Raw genomic sequence first — 23,635 nt, forward strand, 5'->3', positions numbered from 1 at the left:
TACTGTCCGTCGTTAACATAATAACTTAACCAGACGCAAAAATCAAACATGTTTAAAGTTTTCCACAGGATAAGCTAAGTTTAATACAGGAACGATGACATTAACTAAATAACATCCGAAACCTTTCCATACTCATATTGGTACCACCTGCAGACTATGATGTAAATGCTATCGCAGACATTAAGGATTTTTATTTTTTCTTCCTCTTAAGTAAAATGGTTCTTTCCAATCGGTGCAAGCGACATTCTTAGATTTCAGAGACGTTTCTTGTCTTATTTCCAAAGTATGTTAATCTCTAAGACCCGTTGAAACTCACATTTAGTATTATTACTTCAGAGGATTCAGACACACATTGATTGTGTTTGAAATGCTGTACCTTAGATTATTGAACCTTACCTGCAGCACTACACCTAACTCCAGCATCTTCCTGATGTCCGCAGTTGTCGACTCCGATTCCCCTGTTGCCACATTCAAAGATACTTGTTTCTGTTCCCCTGCATGACACGTCATCAAGCCAAATATTACCGGTGCCTTGTCCGAAGGCGGCTCTACTCAGTGCTTCTTGAGCGCCAGCAAAACCAAGACTTCTGCAGACAACGCGCGCATCGTTGATATCCCACAGGTCATCGCACACAGTTCCCCAGGCTCCGTTTGCGTAAACTTCTACTCGTCCTTCCCTTGATGTTCTGCCACCGACTAGGCGAATATTTCCTTCGCAATTACATAGAGAAAATTTACCCACAACAAAGTGCCATAAAGGTATGGGTATTTATCATTGTGTTTCTTTACGTTCAATAATTCAAACGATTAGTAGGATGTGGGGTAAAGTGTTCTATTCGAATGCGTCTTTTTATTTATTCTTGTGATCTTAATTATCATTCTTTCATCTGTTGCAGATCGTAAAAATTATGATGATATCTTACAGCGTTACCTAATGATTTGAGAAACCTAAAACGGAAAGCACTGGTTAAAAAGCGGTTAGTTCCAGAAAAGCAGGCATAACAATATGTTCACGCACAAAAATAGATCTTTTTAAACAGTCAAAAGCAATTTCAGGCAATTTTTTACTGTCCGTCGTTAACATAATAACTTAACCAGACGCAAAAATCAAACATGTTTAAAATTTTCCACAGGATAAGCTAAGTTTAATACAGGAACGATGACATTAACTAAATAACATCCGAAACCTTTCCATACTCATATTGGTACCACCTGCAGACTATGATGTAAATGCTATCGCAGACATTAAGGATTTTTATTTTTTCTTCCTCTTAAGTACAATGGTTCTTTCCAATCGGTGCAAGCGACATTCTTAGATTTCAGAGACGTTTCTTGTCTTATTTCCAAAGTATGTTAATCTCTAAGACCCGTTGAAACTCACATTTAGTATTACTACTTCAGAGGATTCAGACACACATTGATTGTGTTTGAAATGCTGTTCTTCTGGTCTATTTCAAGAGTCATTCTTTCAACTATCGCGGATGGAGAAAATTATCATGATATCTCACAACGTTACTCAATGCTTTAAGGAATCTTATACGGAAGGCACTTTCCTTATAAAAAAGGGAAAAATCCAGACCAAATAAAAGTTAATCTGATAAGAAAGAGTAAAATATTACGAGTTTAGCTTGAAATTATGATCGAAATCGGATGAAAAATAAGGAAGTTATAACATTTTGAAGTTTCGCTAATTTTTTTTAGGGAACAGGTCTTGAAGTGAGCATGCATTCCGTCACAACTTGCCATATAGTTTGTTCATAAAATTTTCATGCTCCTCGCTCAAAAGTAGCTCCTTTTAAAAGCAATTTCAGTCATTTATTCAATTGTCAGTAGTTAACATAAGAACTTTAACAAGACGCAAACCCCTTGGACCTACAAAACGAGGAAGGGAAGAAAACATGCTTAAGATTTTCCACACGATATTCTAAGTTTGTTACATGAGAGATAAAATTAAGTGAATAAAATTCGAAACCTTACCATAATCGTATTGGTACTACCTGCAGACTATGATATAAGTGCTATGGCAGACCTAAGGGTGTTTTATTTTTTTTTTCTTCCTCTTGAATACAATGGTTCTTTCCAATTGGTGTAAGCGACATTCTTAGATTTCAGGGACTTTTCTTGTCTTATTTTCCAAAGTCTGTAAATCTCAAAGAGCCCTTCAAACTCACATTTAGTATTATTATTCAGAGAATTCAGACACGCATATATTGTGTTTTAAATACTTTAATTGTCAGTAGGAATAAACATTTTTACCTTAGATTGGTGACTCTTACCTCCAGCTACTGCAGCACTAGGCGTACACCTAACTCCAGCATCTTCCTGATGTCCGCAGTTCTCGACTCCGATTCCCCTGTTGCCACATTCAAAGATACTTGTTTCTGTTCCCCTGCATGACACGTCATCAAGCCAAATATTACCGGTGCCTTGTCCAAAGGCGGCTCTACTCAGTGCTTCTTGAGCGCCAGCAAAACCAAGACTTCTGCAGACAACGCGCGCATCGTTGATATCCCACAGGTCATCGCACACAGTTCCCCAGGCTCCGTTCGCGTAAACTTCTACTCGTCCTTCCCTTGATGTTCTGCCACCGACTAGGCGAATATTTCCTTCGCAATTACATAGAGTAAATTTACCCACAACAAATATAAATAATTATACAAAGTGCAACAGAAGTATGGGTATTGCGATATATTGTTAATTTTCGTTAATAATTCTAATGATGAGTAGGACGTTGGTAAAGTGTTTTATTCAAATGCGGCTTAGCCTCTATTCTTCTGGTCTATTTCAAGTATCATTCTTTCAACTATCGCGGATGGAGAAAATTATCATGATATCTCACAACGTTACCCAATGCTTTAAGGAATCTTATACGGAAGGCACTTTCCTTATAAAAAAGGGAAAAATCCAGTCCAAATATAAGTTAGTCTTATAAGAAAGAGTAACATATTACGAGTTTAGCTTAAAATTATGATCGCAATCGGATGAAAAATAAGGAAGTTATAACATTTTGAAGTTTCGCTAATTTTTTTAGGGAACAGTGTTCTTGAAGTGAGCATGCATTCCTTCAAAACTTGCCATATAGTTTGTTCATAAAATTTTCATGCTCCTCGCACAAAAGTAGCTCCGTTTAAAAGCAATTTTAGTCATTTATTCAATTGTCAGTAGTTAACATAAGAACTTTAACAAGACGCAAACCCCTTGGACCTACAAAACGAGGAAGGGAAGAAAACATGCTTAAGATTTTCCACACGATATTCTAAGTTTGTTACATGAGAGATAAAATTAAGTGAATAAAATTCGAAACCTTACCATAATCGTATTGGTACAACCTGCAGACTATGAGATAAGTGCTATGGCAGACCTAAGGGTGTTTTATTTTTTTTTTCTTCCTCTTGAATACAATGGTTCTTTCCAATTGGTGTAAGCGACATTCTTAGATTTCAGGGACTTTTCTTGTCTTATTTTCCAAAGTCTATAAATCTCAAAGAGCCCTTCAAACTCACATTTAGTATTATTATTCAGAGAATTCAGACACGCATATATTGTGTTTTAAATACTTTAATTGTCATTAGGAATAAGCATTTTTACCTTAGATTGGTGACTCTTACCTCCAGCTACTGCAGCACTAGGCGTACACCTAACTCCAGCATCTTCCTGATGTCCGCAGTTCTCGACTCCGATTCCCCTGTTGCCACATTCAAAGATACTTGTTTCTGTTCCTCTGCATGACACGTCATCAAGCCAAATATTACCGGTGCCTTGTCCAAAAGCGGCTCTACTCAGTGCTTCTTGAGCGCCAGCAAAACCAAGACTTCTGCAGACAACGCGTGCATCGGTGATATCCCAGAAGTCATCGCACACCGTTCCCCAGGCTCCGTTCGCGTAAACTTCTACTCGTCCTTCCCTTGATGTTCTGCCACCGACTAGGCGAATATTTCCTTCGCAATTACATAGAGTAAATTTACCCACAACAAAGTGTCATAAAGGTATGGGTATTGTAATATCATTATGTTTCTTTACGTTCAATAATTCAAACGATTAGGAGGATGTTGGATAAAGTGTTCTATTCGAATGCGTCTCTTCATTTATTCTTGTGATCTTAATTATCATTCTTTCATCTGTTGCAGATCGTAAAAATTATAATGATATCTTACAGCGTTACCTAATGATTTGAGAAACCTAAAACGGAAAGCACTGTTTAAAAAGCGGTTAGTTCCAGAAAAGCAGGCATAATAATATGTTCACGCACAAAAATAGATCTTTTTTAACAGTCAAAAGCAATTTCAGGCAATTTTTTACTGTCCGTCGTTAACATAATAACTTAACCAGACGCAAAAATCAAACATGTTTAAAATTTTCCACAGGATAAGCTAAGTTTAATACAGGAACGATGACATTAACTAAGTAACATCCGAAACCTTTCCATACTCATATTGGTACCACCTGCAGACTATGATGTAAATGCTATCGCAGACATTAAGGATTTTTATTTTTTCTTCCTCTTAAGTACAATGGTTCTTTCCAATCGGTGCAAGCGACATTCTTAGATTTCAGAGACGTTTCTTGTCTTATTTCCAAAGTATGTTAATCTCTAAGACCCGTTGAAACTCACATTTAGTATTATTACTTCAGAGGATTCAGACACACATTGATTGTGTTTGAAATGCTGTACCTTAGATTATTGAAGCTTACCTGCAGCACTACACCTAACTCCAGCATCTTCCTGATGTCCGCAGTTCTCGACTCCGATTCCCCTGTTGCCACATTCAAAGATACTTGTTTCTGTTCCCCTGCATGACACGTCATCAAGCCAAATATTACCGGTGCCTTGTCCAAAGGCGGCTCTACTCAGTGCTTCTTGAGCGCCAGCAAAACCAAGACTTCTGCAGACAACGCGTGCATCGGTGATACCCCACAGGTCATCGCACACAGTTCCCCAGGCTCCGTTTGCGTAAACTTCTACTCGTCCTTCCCTTGATGTTCTACCACCGACTAGGCGAATATTTCCTTCGCAATTATATAGAGTAAATTTACCCACAACAAAGTGCCATAAAGGTATGGGTGCCATAAAGGTATGGGTATTGTGATATCATTATGTTTCTTTACGTTCAATAATTCAAACGATTAGTAGGATGTGGGGTAAAGTGTTCTATTCGAATGCGTCTCTTCATTTATTCTTGTGATCTTAATTATCATTCTTTCATCTGTTGCAGATCGTAAAAAATTATAATGATATCTTACAGCGTTACCTAATGATTTGAGAAACCTAAAATGGAAAGCACTGTTTAAAAAACGGTTAGTTCCAGAAAAGCAGGCATAATAATATGTTCACGCACAAAAATAGATCTTTTTAAACAGTCAAAAGCAATTTCAGGCAATTTTTTACTGTCCGTCGTTAACATAATAACTTAACCAGACGCAAAAATCAAACATGTTTAAAATTTTCCACAGGATAAGCTAAGTTTAATACAGGAACGATGACATTAACTAAATAACATCCGAAAACTTTCCATACTCATATTGGTACCACCTCCAGACTATGATGTAAATGCTATCGCAGACATTAAGGATTTTTATTTTTTCTTCCTCTTAAGTACAATGGTTCTTTCCAATCGGTGCAAGCGACATTCTTAGATTTCAGAGACGTTTCTTGTCTTATTTCCAAAGTATGTTAATCTCTAAGACCCGTTGAAACTCACATTTAGTATTATTACTTCAGAGGATTCAGACACACATTGATTGTGTTTGAAATGCTGTACCTTAGATTATTGAACCTTACCTGCAGCACTACACCTAACTCCAGCATCTTCCTGATGTCCGCAGTTGTCGACTCCGATTCCCCTGTTGCCACATTCAAAGATACTTGTTTCTGTTCCCCTGCATGACACGTCATCAAGCCAAATATTACCGGTGCCTTGTCCGAAGGCGGCTCTACTCAGTGCTTCTTGAGCGCCAGCAAAACCAAGACTTCTGCAGACAACGCGCGCATCGTTGATATCCCACAGGTCATCGCACACAGTTCCCCAGGCTCCGTTTGCGTAAACTTCTACTCGTCCTTCCCTTGATGTTCTGCCACCGACTAGGCGAATATTCCCTTCGTAATTATGGAGTAAATTTACCAACAAAGATAAATGATTATACAAAATGCCACAAACGTATGGGTATTGCGATATCATTTTGTTCATTTTCGTTAATAAAGGAAATGTTGAGTAGGATGTGGGTAAAGGTTTTATTCAAATGCGGCTTAGCCTGTATTCTTCTGGTCTAAAGTATCATTCTTAACATCTATTGCGGATCGAGAGTTATGATAATATTTCACAGCCTACCCAGTGATTAAAGGAATCTTATACTGGAGGGACTTTTCTTAAAGGGGAAATATTCAGTCCGAATATAATTTTTTTCTGATAAGGAGGAAAATACTACGAGTTTAAATTAAAGTTATATGATCGAAATGGGATGAAAAATTCAATTCAACTAAATTCAATTTATTTCACATCTTTCAAAAAATCACAAAAATAGACATATGTATAAAATGTACAGAACAGAACACAGAAATATACACAAAACAAAGCATAAGCAGTACAAGGACAGTTACAGTGAAGTATACACACAGTAAAAACGGTAAGAACTGCAGCAGATGTGTGGGAATGACAAAAGGCCATTGGCCTGTCAAAGGTCAAACCCTTGATAGACTGCATCTTACAAATTTGCATTTTAAAAATTGTGTTTAAATTACAGAACATAAACGGAGACAAAAAGAAAGAGTAAAGAACATGGCAAGAATAAGATAAAGAGAAGCAATGACAAGATTTACAGGTAATAAACTCAGAAGACAAATACAACAAGCTAATGAGCTACAACAGCAATAATAAACAATACATGAACAAACAACAGGCAATCAATAAAACTTAAAGATACCTCATTACATGTTGCATATTATTCTTTCTGTAATGAATGAAATTTATCTGTAATTTGTTGGCTAAAAACCATGATTGCACTTTTTGCATTTCAGTATTGATAAGCTCATTGATCGTTACAACATCTTTTTCAGGTAGAAATAAGCTGGTGTCATCAGCAAATAAAATTACAGATAAAATATCACTTACATATTGCAAATCATTAATATATATTAAGAATGATAGTGGTCCAAGATTTCGTCGCTGAATCCACGAACCGGCACACGCGCACCGCCGGTGCGCGAAGTACATTTCGAGTGAATCGCATTCAAAGATTTCTGTTTTTTCAAACTATCAGTAAGATATGTTAATGGAATTGCTATTCAATAAATTTCACTGTGACGTATGAGAAGAATCTGCTCTTTCTTGCTATACATAAAAATACTCCCAGTGTTGTAAACTTTGCACACAGTAAGGCTATAAAGTTGTGTGTCGTTTTGTGAATACTCCAGACTAGGTAGAAAAAAATCCACGAACCGGCACACAGCGCTTAGTGTCGCGCAGAGCGTTCAGGATTCTCCGCAAAATAAATCCACGAACCGGCACACAGCGCTTAGTGTCGCACATGGCGTTCAGGATTCTCCGCAAAATAAATCCACGAACCGGCACACTGCGCTTGTGCCGCACATAGCGTTCAGGATTCTCCGCAAAATAAATTGGTTACAGCTAGTTATTCCGAAGGTTCTTTAGTCCGAAGGTTCATTATTCCGAAAATGAAACAAAACTAGTTATTCCGAAGGTTCGTTACGGACCCTATACCCTATCATTTCGGATTAAAACCTTCGGAATAACGAACCCTATTTCATTTTCGGATAAACGAGCCTTCGGAATAGCGAACCCTATTTCATTTTCGGAATAACGAACCTTCGGAATAACGCCGGAAATGTTCGGATTATTGAACCCTACTTCCTTTAGCGGATTAATGATCGTCTAGGTATAGGGAATTTGTGTGTTTCGGATTAACGAACCTTCTGGATAACGAACCTTCGGAATTACGAACCTTCGGAATAACGAACCTTCGGAATGGCAAACCTTCGGAATAACGAACAGAACCCAATAAAATCACGAAACGGCACACGGCCTTCAAATTTATTTCTGGTTAAGGTTATTTCACTAAGAAAATTTATATTACAATTAGCTCTTCTAGTAATCCTAGCACTGTGCTCTTGGGATCGTTAATCTAATATCCATGGATAAAAGTATTGTAGAATAGTAATTATGTTGTTCTTTTTTAGATCATGGAGCTTCATGTTTACATCTTTACTTTTTTCTTTTTTTCTCTCAATATTCATCTAAATAGAAAGGCAGCCTTTTATATTTTATGTTCTTCATGCAGTTGCTTGCTTACGAAAATGAACAAATTCCAGACTCATTTTAATAGGTATGCAGACGTACATTAAAATCCAATTAGAATTCACACAAATTCCTCGTACTCCCCTCCTCTCTCCATCTCTCCTTCTCTTTCAATCATCATCATCATCATCATCATCCTCTACACTTGTCTTCTTCGAGAAATAATGACATTTTCAAACTCTCTCAAGTCCTGTATTATATTCAATCATTCATTAAAGGAAGAAATACACATTCCTTTTTTAACAAATGACATTTATTTTTATTAGATTATATTCAACATTTAATTCGTGCACAACTGCAAAAAAAAAAAAAGAAATGTAGGAAAAATAATCGTTTGAATATATACATTCATTACTATAATTATATCGTATTGTTTGCAAGTATCATAAGTTGTACATTTCATTAAACAGATTTCCACATTTCATTTTCAGCTAAATAATAAGTTCATTACTATGGTATTCTGTAACTACAAATATATAAGCAAAACTGCTGTTAAATAAGAAGCTATCGATTAGAATGAGATTTCATATTATCTCGAGGATGGACAGTAGTTCATTCAATCATAATTTAAATAACTATATTTCCCGTAATGAAAGAAATCTTAACGTTATTAACATAAATGTTCTATTGAACAAGACAATTTCGAGGATCCCATATCACAATGAAATAAAAATATATTATATTGTACCTTTACACAATATTCCTTTACCTTTATAAAATAAAATATAGCTTGGTATTTCTTATATCCATTTCTTGAACAAAAAATGAAGGATTAATTTTTTTTCTTATCATCAAATTAAATACTAGTCATCTCTGCTTTTTCGGAACCGATTGTAAAACTCATTGTTCTCGCAGCTTTCAGCTCTCTGGCAGAAAGAAATATCATGTTCATTCCAAATCGGCATAATATCAATCTCGTTTCTTACTCTAAAATCAGTTACTGGATATTCCCTATACACGAATTAATGATAAGTTTTACTTCTTAAACTATACTGTTGTTTTAGTGTGATTTATTTTGATTGCAGGAATAAAGTCTAACCTCTTCAAAGTAAAAATTTCTTTAAACAGTACAAAGATATTGTTAAACACTTTACAAAGTTATCTACACAAGTAATGTTCTTTAAAAAGATTTCATACAGATTAATATCTACGTGATATTTTTACTATAGATTTACTCGGAACTAATCAGTTTTGATATCTCTTCGAGTATCACACTTTCCACATTCAGAATCGTTAACGCAATCAAATTTTACATGTTTTTACATTTCTGTGGTTCTTTACGGCACAAATATTTCTGTATATAATTTCTGCACATATTTCTGTGAATAATATTGACACCATGAAACTAGGTGACTGTGTTTTTTTTTTCTGTTACTCTACCTGTTCACAAGTAGACTGCTTATATATCAGACCTACATTTTCTCATTTTTCCTTTAAAAAATGAAATCCACAACAATATTCAATATAAAAAGACATAGGTAGTGATGGCCATGCTATAAGTCCTGATGTGGACACAGACTGCAAGAATATGGCTGTGTACTGCAGTACATGTATCATCCAATTAAACATGATCTGTCAAAGTTTATTAGTCATTCTTGAGGTGAAATGAGAGCAAACAGAGAAAATGTAAGCATCCAACTGCTTATAACCCTCTTGCAGTCTCCTAATACCTTTCTAACTCGCACAACTTGACTTGAAGCTTCGTCCTGACTTATATTACGTCTGCTGTGGGTGTCCCAGGTGCTGGGGTAGGCATGATTAAACAATACTGAGAATCGTTAATGGGGTTGGCCTAATGGCGGCCTGGCTAAAGGAGACAAAATGAATAGTATGATAGGTGAGCTGGTTCAAAAAACAAAGTAAAAGAAAATACATTTTATATGGCTTTTGATACTTATATAGTTTTTGTTGTGAAAAGCACTGTTAAGCCAAAGAGAATGGAAGCATACAGTGGAAATTGAGGATGGCATCATTGTGACAAAGCTGTGTGGAGAGACCCATGGGTTGATGGTTATCACGAGTAATGCCAGTGAATAAAGTGACAGTGTAAGATACAGTACATAGGATTAATGTCCCTTAATGTCCCCTTGATTCTTTCACATACAATATTTGGAAAAGTGAGACTCCATCGATAAACACATTGCAGTACGTTCAGTTCATGGTTTCTTCATTTGACATGTTGATTTCATCATTAATTAGTTTGTGGATTGCCAGTCATACAGATACAGATATCCCAAATTCTGCTGCAAGACTAGTGTTCAAATTAAAAAAAAAACAACAACATATTAACACAAATTTCAGTGGTTCTACGAAGCTTCCACTGGTTTCAAGTCAAAATTCATATTCAGTACAAAATTTTGATATTAACTTTTGAAAACACACTATTTGAGAGAACTACTTTAAATAGGAGACACACCAGAGAGAAACCTTTGTTCGAAAGGCAGGGACTTATTTGTTATGCTGAATAAAAAAGCAACAACATACATATTTGCTTGTCATGTCTCTACCATATGGAATAATCTACCGCAGAATTTAAAATAATTTACAAATAATAAACAAATCTAAGTCTGCCTTGGGAATGCCTTCATTACAGTCTAAACATGAAACAAGGTATTATTGTTATTTGCAATTGTATGTTTTTGTGTAATCATTTTAATCCTTGAGCACATAGGGACATAACACAGAATGTTCTATGTGCTATACATAAGCACTGTTGATTATTGTTATTATTACTTTTATTATCATTTATATTATTATTATTGATATTATCATTATTACCATCACTATTATTATTATAATTTGTAGTAGTAGTATCATTATTATTATTGTTATTATTAAAATGATGTCATATTTTATAATCACACTACCCCCCCCCCCCCCCCCCTTTCTGCACAGACACAGAACCCAAAGTCATTAAATACGACATTACGCAGAACATTCAGATAATGTTCTGCCAGAACCTGACTGCCCATTCATCAGGCACACACATTCGTGAAAAGTTCGCCGAGTGCTGTCTGGAGCAACTCTGTGATTGTAGTGAAATATTGCTATGATCTCCTTCCATAATGATCCCTGGCTTGGACTTTGGTGCAGATGTTCAGCTCAGCCACCCTAGTCATTTGAAGCTATTCCTGGTTTCTCTTGGCTTTCTCCACTTCGACATATCCAGTAGACAGTTGTCATCAGCTGCTCTCCCTATGCAAAGATGAACAATTGTTTTTCACAGACAATGTTACTTCTATATTGCAGAGGGGAATGATGATAATTATTTGAGACGACAGTCATAACATTTAAACAATTTTCCACATCTGTAAAACTATATTTGATTTGCCTGAGAAAATTATTACATAATAGTGTTCCTTTCATATCAACACTTTGGTAATGTTTTGCTCAAAAGTGCTAATGCAATCCTGTTGAATTATAAGTTTAAATCAATGTGATATTGTACTTAACAAGACTATACTAGGATAACTTCTAATTGTCCAATGACACTGGATATTCTGAGTAAGATCTATGACAAAATAAAACCGAATACTACCTGAATAAGTGTTGCACTGATTGCTGTTTATATCTTGCTCACCTTTAGCTCAGTGCACAATGTAACCTTTGAGTGCGAAAGAAGAGGATGCTAAGCCAGACGAAATGGTGGATGAACACATTGTTTCCTAGAATCAGGAGCAGAACTGAAGTAAAGAATAAGACAAAGAATAAAGAAAGCAGAACATCACAAGTAAAAATCAGTGACATAGTCAACCCCATGTATTAAGTAAAGTCTCAGATTCTTACAACATTTGACTTCTGAGTGTACAAAGCAAAAAAAAAAAAAACAAACCCAACATTAATATGAATGAAGCTCTAAATGTATATTGAGACCTTTCATTTTCATCGTCTTTGCCAAGTATTTGTCATACAGTATGTGCCATTGACTTTTGCAAAGTTGATGGTATCTCATATCAGCACATAGAGCTGCTCATTCCCCATCTCCATTGTCCCCCCCCCCCCAAAAAAAAAAAAAAACACAGCAAAAAAAAAAAAACACAAAAAAAAAACACAACTACAGTTATAACAGTAATGAAAGATAAATGACACTAAAGAAATGCATATCGGTACCATATCAGGATCACATTGAGACAGCATTGCCGTTATACCAAAATGCAGCATGACTGCAGGTAATTAGATACGATGTCAAAATGTCGGATTCCATGTTATGTCAGTGCTTCACGTCCATCTAAACTACAAAATACAGTTGTGATTTAAAAAAGAGTAAGATACACAATCATTTCATTATGTGAAAAGTCAAATTATTTGTCGTATGCCTGCACCGTGTACTAGTACACACTGGTTTGTCTAACTCCTTGTCAGATAGTAATGTAACTTACGGTTCTTGTTCAAGCTTGTGATGATGGTAGAAATCTACAGGAATGCGGTTTGGAGTACAATTTTGTAAAGTAGCCCATCATCGAAGAACATCACTCATTTCAGTCCAGTCTGCAAGTTGTTGCGTTGTCCACACAAATGCCTCAATATCTGTTTGGAATGGAAGATAAATGCAAGATGTCAGTCACATAAAACTCCATCACTACTAACCATTCTGTAAGATCATTAATATGAGCAACAAATTTGCAAAACATCACACTGCCCCCTTCCCCACCTCCTTTTCAGGTCTACATTATATTGGCTTAATAGAATTTGAATTTTGAGAACATCACTCTGGTCTAATATTATAATTTGCACAGTTCTGAATCCTCATACCTCCCCGCCCCCCCCCCCCCCCAAAAAAAAAAACAAACAAACAAACAAAACACTGTGTTTCAAAGAACTGTAGATTGTAGAAAATCAAAGCAAGCAAAGTCACAAACTAAGGCAAAATTACTCGCCAGGTACATGTTTATAAATGTTTACATTTAGGCCTATAGCATGATAGAACAATTTGTGAATTCAGGTACTGAGCATTAACGTTGCGTAACAAACATGTTTTTGCTTGCTGTCTATCTAAATCTAATTTGCTGGTATGAATATTCACGACCACATTAACAAACATTATTGTTGTTCTTAACACCTCAATTTAGACAATGAGGTGGGAGGTGGACCTTCCTCATTTACATTTTAGCATAATTAAAGTAGCTTTAAATCATTTCTTTTCCATTGAGACTTCAAGGGTAGTCAGCGAAATAACATCACAGTAACCTGCACAGGTAACGGTATTCACGAGCACTATTAATAATTTAACACCCCCAACACAGTTAGGGTCTAAATATCTAAATTAGATCTAGAAGAACTGTAGTGTAAGTGTATCAACGTTAGATACTTCCTGGAAGTTTCAGAGGATCTATAAGAGAGCTACACTGTATATTACCTGGGAAGAAGTAGGCCGTAGCACTACAAACTTGAGCTCGTACTACAGGTAACAATAAAATTGTACAATATATCACCATTTTAGTGCGTTACAGATTCGATGCAAATGTGAGACGAGTTCATTTGACTCTACTAGTTCGAACCGCTTTCCCTTTTCTTTACTTACACCGAACAATAGCTGTGGGACTGCAAACGTAGAGTACGAAGCTAGGACAGAGCCAAACTAAGTCATTGTGTCCTGTTACACTACATATTTACACTCTTTTGATATTCTAATTCCTTATTCACAAATCTACATTCAATAAAGTGAAAATTTGAATAATTTAAGTGTCAATACAGAGCGATATGTAACTTTACCGATTTCATCTGTCTCGTTTCCGTTGCTCAGGGCGCAGCCATTTTGGACGAGCGCGTACGAGGACGTTAGACAGATCAGTGATTTTTTATGAAGTCCGGCGTGTACGCACGCGATAGTGCCACTTCGTGAAAATCTAGAAGGACCGGTCGGAGTTTTCACGAAGTGGCACAGTCATCATTATTATTACGTAATTACTTGAGATTGAGGTTCAAAAATTTGTCAGGTTGTAGAACTCGGTATATACTATCATAATATGCAAAAATCTCAAAATCGAAAATTTACCCGATTTTGGCCGGTTGTGCCGGTTCGTGGATTCAGCGACGATTTGATCCTTGCGGCACACCAACTGGAATATCTCTAAAATGTGAATTAACATTAGCTATACAAACATACTGCTTTCTCTCATTTAAATAACTCTGTAACCATTTCATTGCTATACCCCGTATACCATAAAAACTAAGCTTATCAAATAAAATAGAATGATGTATACAATTAAAAAAAATATGGAAGTTATGACATTTTGAAGTTGAGGTATTTTTTTTTTAATTATTATTCAGGAAACAGTTCTTGAAGTGAGCATGCATCCTCTCACACAAGCGCGCCGGAACACTTCTTTTTTTTTGGGGGGGGGGGGGGGGTGCAAAAACTCACAGGAAGCACATTTATATAACGATGAGAAATTCTCGGCGAGTTAGCGAAGCAACCGAAGGGGGGGGGGGGGAAGGAGGGAGTGGAAGGGGATATCCCCCCCCCCCCCCACGGTAGGGACCTTTTGTAAAACAGAGTACAGAAGTTGCGTTTATAGAGGATTTAAAAGCAAATTTTCTAAGGAATTAAACATAGTAAAAAAAAAATCAATGCGAAGGACTATGATAATATATCATGTACGGGGGTACATTAATTTGACGGTGTGAGGGTGTTGCAGGGGGATCCCCCTCCCACGGTAGGGACTTTTTGTAAAAACAGAGTACAAAAGTCGCGATTATAGAGCATTTAAAAGCAAATTCTTAGGGAATCATTCTGAAGGACTATATTTGATCATAACACACGGGGGTACATTATGTCGAAAATGGAATTCGGAATAACGAATCTTCGGAATAACGAATCTTCGGACTGAAGAGCCTTCAGAATAACGAACCTTCGGAATAACGAGCTGTAACCGAATTCACACCGTTACATTAATGTATCCCCGTACATACGTTATCATAGTCCTTCGCACTGATTTTTTTTTTTACCATGTTTAATTCCTTAGAAAATTTGTTTTTAAACGCTCTATAAACGCGAGTTTTATAGTCTGTTTTTACAAAAAGTCCCTACCGTGGGAGAGGCCGGGGTATCCCCCTCCCACACCCTCCCTCGCTCTGTCGCTTCGCTCCCTTGCCGAAGATCTCACACCGTCACATAATGGGTAACAGCTCGTTATTCCGAAGGTCCGTTATTCCGAAGGTCCGTTATTCCGAAGGCTCTTCAGTCCAAAGATACGTTATTCCGAATTTCATTTTCGGATTAACAAATCTTCGGAATAACGAACCTTGGAATAATGCTACAAATGTTCGGATTAACGAACCCCTTTTCATTTTCGGATTAACGAACCTCTAGGAATGGGGAATTGTGTGTTTTGGAATAACGAACCTTCGGAATAACGAACCTTCGGAATAGCGAACCTTCGGAATAACGAACAGCACCCGTGAATTCCTAGGCGAGGGAGCTATTAAAGCGACCGAGCCGGGGAGGGGGGAGGGTGTTGGAGGGAGATCTCCTCTCCCACGGTAGGGTGTTGTTTTTTTTTTTTTTTTGTTTTTTTTTTTAACAGAGTACAAAAGTCGCGATTATAGAGCATTTAAAAGCAAATTTCTAGGGAATTAAATATAGGGAAAAAATTCAGTGCGAGGCTAAGATTATAACATACGGGCGTACATTATGTGACGGTGTGAGATCCTTAGCGAGGGAGCGAAGGGATCGAGCGGGGGAGGGCGTGGGAGGCGGATACCCCGGCCTCTCTCACGGTAGGGACTATTTGAGTATAATAGTCGCATTTATAGAGCATTTTAAATGAAACTTCTCGGGAAATAAACATAATAAAAGAAATCACTGCGAAGGACTATGATCATAATTTATGACAACTATTCATTTGACTGTAAGTATGGGCAGAGCGAGCGATCCACTTACACTTTTCCATTCATGTGAAATATATTCATTAAAAGCTTAAACGTGATATCATTTCCGGCACTGCCACCGACAGTGCTTGCTAGATTTGTATTCGTGTAAAATTCATGTAACTTTTCAAAGAACAATGTAATGATTTGCATAAGGACATCGAACAACAATACTTCGGTACAAGGAATCTTTAGGTCAGGTCTTAAAAGGTGAGTGAAAATGTTCACTCTTGAACGAGTGAATAACAGAAAACCGTGAGTTTAGGGTGAAAATGGAGGGCAATTTTGAATGAAAATGTTAATTTTCCACTAAGTTTGGAGTGACCTCAGGGGATCACTCTAAGAATTTCAAGGGATCCCTGAGGACATTCCAAAATAAGTGAAAAAAGCATTTTCAATCTACATTTACTACGATTTCACTGTCTAATATCCACTTTGTTTTTGAAATTCACTCCTAAGTGAACATTTTCACTTCTTTTCTTTGAAAGAGTAGGTGGTATCATTATTGATGGGTAGCGAGAATCCTGCAATCTCATTGGTCAATAGCTTTGCCTTGGTTTTGTACTGGCCGCACGCTGAGTCACTTTGGTAAGCATGTTATCGCGCACTCTCAGCAAAAATACGCGCATTTGTAACAAAGGTTAAAAAAAAACCGATTCGACAGAATCATGCTGTGTAGCATCCAGTAAAATGGTATACAAATAGTGAATGGTCACGAGTGCAATGGTACGAGATTTCGCACGAGGTGAAAGATAGAGGCGCTCTATTCAACGAGGCGAAGCCGAGTTGAATAGTGCGCCTCATCTTTCACCAAGTGCGAAATCTCGTTCCATTGCTCGAGTAAAGACCATACACTATTTGATTTATACAACGTCCAAGTAGATCTTTTTGGTCTAAGTAGGCCTAGAAGTCTATATATGTATGAAAAATATAGCCATACTTACATGTGGATCCACTGCGATTCTCTTTCTGGCTTGTGCAATCAGTGTAGATTATCGATACAGGTCACAGCTATACTAGCGCTCATACACGTACACTAGCACTACGTAGGCCTACGTACGCGCATGCATGTACCGCACACGTACCTGCGCTAGCTGCATGCGATCCTCAATATGCAACACACAGTACACGCAGTATACCGTACAATTTCTCGAACCGTGGAATAGAACGAAAAAATCGAACCAAGTTGCACGCAAAAATAGAACCAAAATTGCACGGCACGTTGAATGGAGTACTTATTTAATATCACGTCACCAACAATCCTCCAATCAAATTACAAGGATCTACTTGGACGTTGTATAAGAAGCACTGTTCGGGCACCCGTCCCCCTTCATCATGAATATTCATCAGATAGTAAGATAAGTGCACTGAACGCTGGATAGGTGCCATAGAATGTAAAAACGTAATGCCGGGAAATATTAAAATCTCGAAAAATCGCATCAACGGGGAATTAAGAAACGTCTCGGTGCTTACCCAGTATAAGATACTGGATGCCCGAGTCTATGGCAAGCCTAAAAGGAAATGAATCCAGTAAATTTGTCAAAGGGTAACATGATAGAAAAATGGATTTTTGGCAAGAAACTTACCCATTCTATAGCATAGACGCATATGACTTTTCGTGCGTCAGTTGGAATATAGTGTGCATGCGGTAACTATGGAATTTAGCCTACACGCACCCGGCTTCGCCTCCTGGTTTAAGGATTCCATAGTTACCTTATGCACACAATTCCGACTGACGCACTGTGCGTCATTTACAGGTCCATGAATCCGATTTCAATTTGATTTTGTAGTAGCTGTAAAGACTTATATAACAAAACAAAAAAAAAACCTACAATCTCGGTATTTCTCTGACACCCCTTAAAAGGAATTCTAAAAGCACGTTTTATCAGCGAAACCACATGTGACAGGTAGACATTGTCATAATGTCTTTTCATAAGCAGGGTATTAAAAAAGGAGTTGCTGGTACAATTAAGCCTACTGTTGAGTCTGTAGCATGTCTTTGGGACTGACGTATACCGAGAGAATAGAAAGCAAAACCATCCAAGTAAAATCCGAAAAAGATTTACCCAGTACCCGGTTGTCCTCTGGAGGCTACTCCAAGTTTACTCTAGAGGCTTATTGCCATTTTTGTCTACTTACTAGTATCAGATGGTCTATTTTCAGTTCCTCTGACACCACTACGGCTAAACTCATTGGTCCAAATTCACGAAGGTGGTACAAATGAAACCATAGTTTAAACCATGGACAAAAACCATGGAGCGCCAAGTGTCTCACGGAATATTTCATTACAAAATTGGTCATTTCGTCGACAAAATGACCGTTTCATTAACGAAATTATCATTTCGTGGATGAATGTTCATTTAATTACAAAATGTTGTCATTTCGTTACAAAATAATCATTTCTTCGACGAAATGACTGATTTCGTATCGAAATATTCCATGCGACACTTGGCGCTCCGTAGTTTTTGTCCATGGTTTAAACCATGGTTTCATTTGTACCACCTTTGTGAATTCGGGCCATTTGGTCTACTATCAATTTTGTCTAATGTTCGTTTGGTCTAATCCCCACTTAGTCTTATACCCAGTTTGGCTACTATCATTCCGTCTCATGACCGGATGATGTAATTGTCATTTCGTCTTTCTTGGATTGTTTCCCACTTCGTCTAATATCATTTGGTTTATTGTCAGTTCGTCTAAATTCCATTTAGTATATTTATCATTCGGTCTATGGAAGTTTCAGCTAATTACAAGTTGGTCCACTGTCCGCTTGGTCTATATTTCGCCAGGTCTAATAGGCAGTTATAGTCTACTCTCGTTTCGTCTATTTTCCAGTTTGTCCACTAGCCAATTCGTCCATTTAGCATTTCGTCTAAACACCGTTTTGGCTAATCACTTTTTGGACTAATTTTCATTAGGTCTAATTTTTAAGATATTCAATGATTTATAATACATTTTTTATTTCCAACTCGGCTGCCATTAAAGTGCCTTTCTTGTGTGGCATATTAACCAAATAAATTGTGATTTCATCTGCGCGTCTATTTCTGCTTGTTCCATTTTGACTATTCACCAGCTGAGATTTGGCTCCCGTGCCCGCGTGCCTGGTTTCTGGAAAGTTTTCAAAAAAAAAAAATGTTCTCCGATATCAAAGTTTAGTATCATAAAATCACTAGATATTCCTTACATGATGGCTAGAAGTTGTCACTTTGTGCATTTTTCTCACTTTTCCCTGTTAAGCTGAAGAGCGAAGTCCACTGCAAAATCATGTTGAAGTCAATATCAGATTTGTTGTTTGTTTTTTTTCAGTGATGTGTCATTTGCCATGACGAGGATAGGTTGTGCATTCTTCTCACTTTTCCCTGTTAAGCTGAAGAGCGAAGTCCACTCCAAAATCATGTTGACGTCAATATCAGATTTTTTTTTCCAGTGATGGGTCATGTGTTATGACGAGGGTAGAAAGTATGATTACCGGTACGCAAGGAGGTAGGATCTCTCTGGTGTAATGTTCACTAGAGGTGTCATACACATTCCATCTGGTTCATTTAATTACCATAGACAAAAAAAGAAAAAAAAATGTCTCATCATGTCAAGGAGGTGGAAAGAAAGTCTCTTCAACGGATGATGAATGTCTCTTACATGTATTCTAAAGTTGCACAGCAATATCATGCCCACTATAGGCTTTGAAAATACATGTAACTTTATGTAGATTCTACTTAATTCTTTTCCCTGTGACTTGCATTCCGCACATTGATCTCAAGAAGACCCATATTGAATAAAAAAAAAAAAAAACAGCCCAAATTCTGAAATCCTCCGTGTAAACTCTAAATAGTTTGCCAAAGTGAACATTGGACTAAATGTGCCTTACACTAAATGACATTTAGACAAATCGGGCATTGTACTAAGTATTCACTAGACCAACTGGCTAGTGGACATATTGATAAGTAGCCCAAATGGTAATTAGAGTAATCAATAAATTGCAGAAGTGGATCAAGCCTAAATGGGTGTAGCTTAAGGACGTTCCTCAGTTGAGTTTGTGCGCATCCTAGCTGCGCAGGTTTCAGTGACGTAACAAAGAGCGCAGAAGCGCACGCACGAGTGATGAGCTGAGATAGCTGACCTGAGCACGGCCGTGATAAGGCAAAGGAACGTAACTCAAAATTTGGGCATTTTGAGTTATGAGCATATGGCTCCTAAATAAAATGCGCTCTTTTTAATGGTGAAAGTCTCAATTTTCAAATGTTTACCATTTCAGAGATAAAAAGCGTATCTTACACACCTTTTTCACAACTTTGCCGTTTCCAGCTAGGCAAAACAACGTAACCCGAGATACGTATAGAAATGACAAAGAAAGCATTTTCGCTGTTACGGCAAATGAACGTATCTTTACATACACTGTTTTTTTCATGGTGGTTTCTCAAGAAAAAAGAAGGAAATTGCGACGCCAAAAGAACGTATGTCATCATACAGCGCTTTGCTGTGTAAAATCAGGGCCATGCGCGCTACAGTCAGCACGGCAAAACAACGTATCAACATCGTGGCCATCACAACACACGCTGCACTGCATAACTCTATGTGTAAGACCTACGGCTACGTGCTGCAGATCCATTTCAGCCGCGGCATGCAGTGAGTGTATTGTAGTGCCGCCGCTGCTGCCGCGCCGCTTTCTCGCATGCGACAACAGCTTAAGCAGAGTTCATACACCGACTGGTTGACTGGCAGGCAAGCTTTGCTGCAGTGTGAACCATGAAGTCATGCCCATTGTTTTGTTTTGCAGTCATGGAATGGATATTCTCCTGACCAGCTAATGCTACCACAAAGAAAATCAGCGGTAACACCGGTAAGTTTTATGGGTTTTTTGTCAGGTCTAAGTTTGATCTAGCCCGACCAGACGCCGTGCGAAGTACGGCTCCATCCGCAATTGGGCTGTACAGACTGGACGACAGTACGCTTTGCTAGTAGGGTCCAGTACCTTCGATAATAGTTTTCACTAAGATTTAAGAACTCGATGAGTAAAAAAAAAAAAATAAACAAAAAACACAGCAAGCTATGAAAATAAAGAGCAAACTTAGAGCTATGAGTATGACAGCCTTTCCTTTCGGTGGGCTTGCCAAAACGTGGCTCATTGGTGTGGTTGTGGTAGTGGTTCTACTAATGTAATAATGACTATGTAAATGTAGGATACTTGTAGTAGTACAGGTACTACTACTAGTGGTCTAGTAGAAGTAGTGACTCTCAAAAGAAATTTACCTATGCGCAAATACATTGAGTGGACCCTAATATTATACTGTTATGATCATCGACTTGACGTCTTCTACCTCAAATTCAGTTTTCGTCTAAAAGTCTAAAAAAGTAAGAGCTTTATAGTAAACAGTAGTTTCGACTTCAAGCTAATGACAATAAAGCTTGATACTGATGAATTCAATTTAGTCTTCAGTGGCAACATGAACTGATGGAAGACGATATGTTCTAATAATGACATTAACATCATTACTTTAGCAAGAAAAGTAAGGACAACAAAATTTGTTGTCAGTACTTGTGTTTAACCAAAGATGTAGCCAAACATTATTTAATAATGTTTGGGCTACATCTTTGGTTAAACACAAGTACTGAAGTAGTCTTGGATCTTGTTTGTTATTTCTTTAAAGAATGAAGAATGTGATTGTGGTGTTTTCATACATACAGGAATTTATCCACTTAAAATAAGCCTAAAAGAATAAAGTCATATTAAATGGTACTCTGTACCTGCTAACTATGGAAGCCTGATTTATCTTTTTTCTTTTTTTTTTCTTTTGTATTCTTGGTGCAATTTTAGTCAGCTATACATATTCTTTAAAACATTTATTTTTTTTTCATTTCGATACAAAAAAAAAACAAACTGCATTGTAGCCATGGTAGATCCTATACATGTTATACGTTCCACCCCTCCCCATAACAATGTTGAGGGCAAAAGCTCATGGAATTCAAATATCTATTCTGAAGTTACGTGGTTTTAAATACTATGGAAAGTTCAAATATTCAGACCCAATCGTCTACTTTAGATGATATTAACATTCGTGTTGAAATACATATTTGCATGTCTCTCTTTTCAGTGTCCACACCAACCGCCAGCCTAGACCAGCACAGAAAAGGAATGCAGTGTATCAAGTACAATAAAAGGTACAAGTTGAATAATCACCTATTAATTCATACAACAAAAGTAGAAGAAGGGGGAAGAAATGAATCCCTCCTTTGTCATTATCACTGGCGACACGAGCCGGCATTTTGAAAAATCATAAAAGAAAAAAATAAAAGAAGGCAAAATCCATGATGATGACCCTCTGATAATTTGAGAATACCACATTTCACAGTTCATTCCTTAGCAATGAAAAAAAAAAATAATATGAAATGAAAACTGACGAAATAGTCACCATTCTCTCTCAAAAATAAACACACAGCCTTGTATATCCTCAAGGGGTATTTGTATGATGTTGGATAATATATATTGTGAGTGTATTTCGATATTAAATACTCATTCTCATTTCCTTTGATTTTTTTTTTTTTTGGAGGGGAAGGGGGTCTGTGAGAGAGTATTTGTTACACACAACCATGTCTAATGAAGAATTTAATCACATGATATAACTAAAGCAGAGTTGAAATTCACTGTCTTTTACGGAAAGAGTGCCTTATTTTGTGTTAATTATTCTCTTCCATTTCTTTTACATTTTCCTGCAGTGGTCTACCGAGCAGTTCGAAAGCAGAGAAAAGAGCAACTATACAGATTTCAGAACAGCTGTGCACAATGGAGATGGAGATGGAGTGGATTGTGCACTAGATCAGTCAACTCTAGAAGAAAAATAATAACACTCGGATTGTTTATATAGGATCAGGTAAATCTTTCACAGTTAGATTAGGAACTCGCAAAACTCAACTGTGAAGTGTTAATGACTATTCTCACGTTATGAAGGCACAAGAAAGATTTTTTTTTTTATTGATATGAAACTAAAGGTTCTATTTCGAAAAAAAATATATGATGAGGGCTTATTGCCCTTTGAAATGATGACTATCAACTTTAGGTAAAACTATCACTTGTTCATATCAAATATTGTTGTAAATGCTTTCCCTCAAAATCAATATCATGTCGATTGAAACATGTCAACTTATTTCAGAAAACCAGGGAAATAGTAACCTTATTTCCTGCAAAATTTTCATATCTTATTTTGAGCCTTATCCCTCCGGGAGCTCTCAGACAACGCAGATGTAAATTGCAGCACAGCAAATCGCTGTTGTGATGAGACGTTTATTGAAATGTGTTTAACGTGAATACTGTTGCAAATTTTCCCTTCGTTTAAGCTGCCTAATAATTGTTCTTTACCCAAGTATTTACTTCTTACTACACTTGATCTTCAACAACAGTAAGGATTAAAAATGTTATGTGTGCTATTTACAATTTGTAATTTGTAGATGTTCTGATCTTCCAAGAT

At 37.1% G+C, this 23,635-nt stretch overlaps 2 long non-coding RNA genes and 1 pseudogene across 2 annotated transcripts; 1 reads left to right on the forward strand and 2 right to left on the reverse strand.

Moving 5' to 3' along the window:
- Positions 1 to 23,635, reverse strand: part of LOC140228525 (uncharacterized) — a 333,922-nt pseudogene that overhangs the window by 145,657 nt on the left and 164,630 nt on the right.
- On the reverse strand, positions 11,907 to 12,824 carry LOC140228599 (uncharacterized). The gene is made up of 2 exons (XR_011901246.1): positions 12,689 to 12,824; positions 11,907 to 11,992 (listed from the first exon to the last, which is right to left on the reverse strand). It is a non-coding gene; the product is annotated as an uncharacterized lncRNA (long non-coding RNA).
- Positions 20,875 to 23,123, forward strand: LOC140228598 (uncharacterized). The gene is made up of 3 exons (XR_011901245.1): positions 20,875 to 21,012; positions 22,265 to 22,331; positions 22,887 to 23,123. It is a non-coding gene; the product is annotated as an uncharacterized lncRNA (long non-coding RNA).

The sequence above is a fragment of the Diadema setosum genome, chromosome 5 (assembly GCF_964275005.1).
Source record: "Diadema setosum chromosome 5, eeDiaSeto1, whole genome shotgun sequence".
In the NCBI taxonomy this organism is placed as follows: domain Eukaryota; kingdom Metazoa; phylum Echinodermata; class Echinoidea; order Diadematoida; family Diadematidae; genus Diadema; species Diadema setosum.